This window comes from Rhipicephalus sanguineus, chromosome 5 (genome assembly GCF_013339695.2).
Source record: "Rhipicephalus sanguineus isolate Rsan-2018 chromosome 5, BIME_Rsan_1.4, whole genome shotgun sequence".
Taxonomy (NCBI): Eukaryota; Metazoa; Arthropoda; class Arachnida; order Ixodida; family Ixodidae; genus Rhipicephalus; species Rhipicephalus sanguineus.
This window is the reverse complement of record NC_051180.1, coordinates 88,364,525-88,370,524: the sequence shown is the minus strand read 5'-3', so window position 1 is coordinate 88,370,524 and position 6,000 is coordinate 88,364,525.

Sequence of the window (6,000 nt, the reverse complement as noted above, 5' to 3'; positions counted from 1 at the left end):
AGCTGCGGCGCGTAAAATTGTTTCTTGTCATTCTTTGCACCGCGCAACCTAAGACAATGTTTATGCTTAGTTTGCATACAAGTCACACCTTCTATTTGGCTAAACAGCCAGACTTAGTTGCCGACTGGCTCGCAGGCTGGCTGTCTTACTGAGTACATGAATTTGTGGCCGTTATGCCGACCAGCTCGGCCCGCCCTGGCCCTCCTATTGCGCAGTTGAAACCAAGTAAAGGAAGTCGTAAAACTCGTCATTCATTCATTCATTCATTCATTCATTCATTCATTCATTCATTCATTCATTCATTCATTCATTCATTCATTCATTCATTCATTCATTCGGACGGTCAGTTGGAAGGTCGGTCGTCAAATGGTGAGTTATTTCAAAGGCCTCAGCTCTACGATCGTCCTGATGAACAGTAATAAATGTGCAAACATCATTACCACTCCAGAGCCAGGATATTTTCGTTTCTGCACTTCAGTGGCTGTCACGTTCAGCCTGACGGGAGTTAGCGACGGGGTCAAGCTGGCAACATAGTCCGTGAGCATCTGAAACACGTTGAAGCAACAAAACGCGGGGGTGAAGCCGATACTATCGAAGAAACTGCCGTTAACGTTGGTCGCTCAGAATGTGCCGTCTGCCGATAGTACACGGTAACCACAGGTACCATTTGTCGAACGTTATGTTTAGCTTAATTTTTCATGCATGCTTCCTTCGTTTTAAGCTATTATTTTCCTCGGTAGTTTTCAGCGAAGACGAAATGACCAGGAAAATATGTCCTTTATAGTAGCATACCGTACAACTATGCTTTTCTTTTAAACAGTTGAAGCCTCTCCTAAAGTAAAGTTAATAAAGAAATTGAACCGTGCATTGACTCTCACCAAAGAACGAATTGGTCCGAACTTTTCTAATATTTCTGTCCACTAGTCAGTAGTCACACATACGATGATGAATCTTGCTGAAGAGTTTAGATTACGAAGTTTAGATTCTGAAGAGTTTAGATTTCTGATGTCTTAGCTGCAGATCAGCACATATGTCGGCGACAACCGCGCACGTACCGATCGGGAGGAAACGGTGCATGCGAATAACACGCTCGAGTAAGGTGTGTACACGTCAAGAGTCAGAATTCGGCAGCACCGCGAGCAAAAAACGTCAGGACTCCGAAACCAGCAAAGAATGTCGTTACCGCCACATATATAGTCGCTCATTCTATAAGTCTATACGCAAACCATACGCGATACTTGTATCCTGCTAAATACTTTCGTTACCTCTGAAGCCCCAGTCAGCCAATTTAGTCAGGTGCTCGCCTATTTTCTCCCAGAAAGGTAACAGCTGTATAAACTCCGAAACCACCATTGCCAAAACGACGTACGAAAGCACTGGCAGTGTACCAAAGGCAATGGTTCTTGGACATTGTGCACATTTTAGCTCGTAACCTACGCTTACCGACGGCTTCCTCTGAACTTGTCCTTCCCTGTGGCGGCTTCGACGCATGTAACTGGATGATCGCTGGGCGAGGAGTGACGGAGAACCAGAGTTGTCCGCTGTCGAGACACCCGGATTCTGGCAAAGTCAGGAGAAAGACAGCCAATGTTAACAATAGTGTTCGACTTGATCAAGAAGACCTGAGCGTTAAAGCTCATGCTTTCAGGCCGACTACGGTTGTTTTACGTATGTATACGTGAATGCCTTTCTGGTTTTATGTCAGGTTGAGTGAAGCATGCGTTCCTTACAGGCTTCCCTTGGTTAGGTTAGATGCAATGTCCTTTGTCCAAAAAATTAGATTAACTGTATTATTTCTGTGAACCAAACAGCTGGTTGAGAATGTATCTATACCGCGTAGTTCGACGATGAAAGGAAGATTGCTCAACTTGAAGGAGTGCAGCAGAATAGCTTACAGTTCAACGTTGAGTGATTCTTGAGGTGTAACTTCCCGAAAAAATATCTAGAGATACGTAAAGCGCCATAGGTAATAGCCGCGGCGGGGAATTGATGCTGCGACCTCATTTTTATTCATGTAACAACATAACGAATGAGCAATTGCGGCGCATGCACTTACGTTTATTTAAAGTTATTGTCTCTAATGATAATAATAATGCTTATGAATAGTGTACTATGTTAAACACCTGACTTTTTTATTGCGCATGAATAAACTATTCTTCCGAGGCCTGTTTCAACGCTCAGACTGCAGTGCAAGAGTTAACGCAACAAGACTGTCTAAGTGACTGCTCAAATTGCGCGACCTATTTGTGGAACCGACAGCACCAAACAGACGTCAAACCGTTCTGTTCATTTTCACGACGTGGTCTGAATTTGGCGCTGCATCTGTGAGACTGCAGTAGGAGCCTGCGTCACATGATGGCGCTACATGTCGACCTTGCAGAGGCGGTGCGCTTTGTAAGTCCTTTTCACCTCAATGCATCGGTGAAGAACAGCGAAGCTTCTTGTTCTCCGAAGCGGAGAGATGATGTTGCCAACCGTGTTCGCTCATTTGAAGCACCAAAATTACATTTAAAGCGACGACTTGAACAAAACAGTGACGACGAAAATCTCGTAACAGGAGTAATACGATCTACCATATGTTTAAATCGTCGTTATCGACACTTGCGTCGTTTTAAGTAGGTTATATTTATCAGGTTCTTTTTTTCTTCTCCAGTAAGGTTTCATGTTGACGTGTCAGAAATAGTGCTTTCGATCAAAGGTTCGTCCTTCCGGCGATAGCACAGAGGCTAACATGGCGTAGAACACAAATCTTTTATCCAATGGTACGAGAAACCTCATTTGACCAGCGACTGCGTAATACTTCATGGAAGTCTGAGTAGACGCAATGTTTTTCCCGCCTTACCACTCGCCACGGTGTCACTGCCATCAAGATGGCTTCGAGGCAACAAATCAGTGCTGAATTTGTCGCTTTACCAGCAGACATGGGTCAAGGCTTTTTCGAAGGTGCGGGTCTGCCTTTTTAGGGGCGAAGCTCCTTAAGGCGGCACCCGTTCGTCCCTCGTAGTCGTAGTCGTAGCTGTCGTAGTCCGTAACCAGTCTTACGCTTTGACCTCCAAGGTGGTGCCGGTGGGAGATTTTTCCTGTGCGTTGTTGAACAATAAAAAATTCGCAGCGGTAGCTACAAGCCGACTTCTTCTGTCTCTCATTCCCATTAGCAGCCATTCTTTACCTCCAAGGTAGTGCCTGGTGAGATTTCTCCTGTGCGTGATTAATCAATAACTATTTTGTTCAAAACGCTGTTGATTGATGAAATAAACCAACGAAAGACGCCAGATGTTTTGTAAAAGCAAAACGGAAGAACGCCAGATGTTTCTAAAGCAAGAGGAAAAGACGCCAGCTGCTTAACGAAAGACGCCAGATGTTTTCTAAAGCAATGGTTTTCTAAACAATGAAAATTCACAGCGTACATGTAAAATTAAAGTGAGCTGCAAGTCGTCATAACTCATCGAACCTTTAGTATAAACGCGCCCTATCTCACGTCGGTGATGATGTACTGGGCAGAATTCACGGAAGATTCACGGTTTACCGATGAACCTCCGCAGCTTCGCCCACTCATCATCATTCACTCCGTGGATATACTGTGATTTTTGATGATTGATGATGACTGATGCACGCTTTATTACTTATTACACAAACCTGCATTCGCTCCAGGAGCAATATAGGAGGAAGCGCTCTTGCAGTTACTGTTAATAACAAACTTACTTGCGCCTAATGAGCGTTCTAAATGCACGTGTCTTTATGAAATTATCATTGACACACAACCATGTCACTTTACTACGGTTTGGAGCCAGGCATAACTGATATACTTAGGCGTACGTAGAGGGCAATAATGGTGTGATATGTGAATTTTAGCTGGAATAGAAGGAGCAAAAGTAATTTTAAAGCTGTAAGGTATGAAAGATTACTGGGTGCGCGCCAATAATAAAGTACCAATAAACCTTTTATATTTTTCTGAAACGAAAGAAAAGTAACAGCGCGGAGGGAGGATTCCCTAAATTTGTCACGTACCGTACGTTAGCTCTGCGCCTAAAAATATTAACGGGGAGGATGAGGACTTTCGGACATCACTCCTGGATTCATGAACACACGCACGTGTTTGTTCACGGTATTTATGTCTTAAAGGGGCACTAAAGAGAAAAACGATATTTGTCATATTAGTAGATTACTCTCTCACAACTCCAAAATCACCACGGTTGCCGCGAGAAGATGTTTGGTAAACGAAAAAACGCGGAAAAAGAAAATGCGGGTGGCGAAGCCAGTTTGAAAATCCTGCACTAAACATCGTGACATCATAGGTTTTGACGGCGTCTACTGGGGCATGTATACGGAGTTCCTAATCACTAAAAATGAAGTACACTGTCCTCTGATGGGGAGATAGACTTAACACACGAAGTTTGAGGAAATTTCATTGAGCCAATGTCGCCAAAGGACCAACAATACCACCTGAACTGTTAATTTGCTCGGCTTTAGCATGCCAGCTAGACTATGCCGACGGGAGGCCGCCCTGCTTTGAAATTTCATTGAGCCAATGTCGCCAAAGGACTAACAATACGCTTCGAAATTTGTGACGTCACGCGCAGCGATTTCGGCCCAAAATTTAAAAATGAAACTTTGACCTTGACTTTCTCCTCCATTAATGAACATATGATGTGGAAAATAGCAACATTATTTTACTCCGAGTACAATATATCAATCCAAACTGATTCAGTGTTTCACTTTAGTGTCCCTTTAAACATCCTTGACACTTGAGAGCAAGGGAATAGAGGGAGAAATTCAAATAATCACTGGCGAGTCAGAAAAATGCGCTTCTTCGCAGAGGTCACGCGTTGTCTTGCATCCTACCTGGCTCAGGCACGTAGGCAAGGGGGGGGGCCCGGGGGGCCCGGGCCCCCCCCCGAAATTTTTCAAGCCTTCTATATTCCCAGGCAACTTTTTTTTGTTTTTGCCATGGAAAGACTTTCTTTCGAACAATTAGGCCTTGGGCCCTCCCCGAAAAAAAATCCTGGCTACGTGCCTGACCTGGCTTATCCCTGGCATCACCATACTGCTAGGGCCACTTGGAGGTGCAGGCGTCTTCTTTGATAGGCTTTTACATTGGCTGTGGGACTGTTCCTGAATTTTAAGAGTTCACAGTAAAATTGCGATGAAAGAAGGCTTTGCAGTACACGCTATTCAGTGCACTTGCTCTCGTCGTCGTCTTCTTCTTCTCCTCCGCTGAATGACGTGGCACGCGCTCTAAAAGGGCCCCTGTTAGACTTTTCCGGACGAGGCGACTGCATTTTCGATGGAGGCGAAAATGCTTGAGGCCCGTGTACTTAGATGTATGTGCACGTTAAAGAACCCCAGGTGGTCTATTCCGGATCCCTCCACTACGGTGTCCCTCATAGTCATATCGTGGTTTTGGGAGGTCATACCCCGGTAATTAATTAATACTACACTGTTCCAAGTAATCATTGCATGACGAACCGATTGCGGCAAATTTTTTTTCGAACACAAGTGCGATTAGGGGGTGAACGCGAAAGAAGAAAGGCACGAAAGAAAGACTGTACACACATGCTGCCGCTACTTACAACGATAAGTTTATTTCCGTCTCCTAGCCAACAAAGAAGCCTGTGTTGCACACGGCGGCCACGTGATTAATGCGCAGTAAGCAAAATCAACAACTACAACAAGGCAAATTTTTTTTCTTTTAGCGGCGAGAAGACAAATGTGCTGTAGGCACAGGTAATTAAAAGACATGCCTCAGCTCATCATGCGCAGAAAATTGAGTTTTTTTAAACCCCAGTACTATATTAGGCAGTCTGGCCGTTGCTTAAATGACCTGCTCAGAGAACATTCTTATTTAATAATACTGTGAGCCTTTGCACAGACCCGTACAGGAAGTGGATGGTAAAATAAACATAAACATGGGAGTAATAAAAAAGAAAAAAAGAGGGATAAAAACGCAAGAACAATAGGAAAACTGGTAAAGAACCCCTCTGGCGCCAACATGAGAAACTT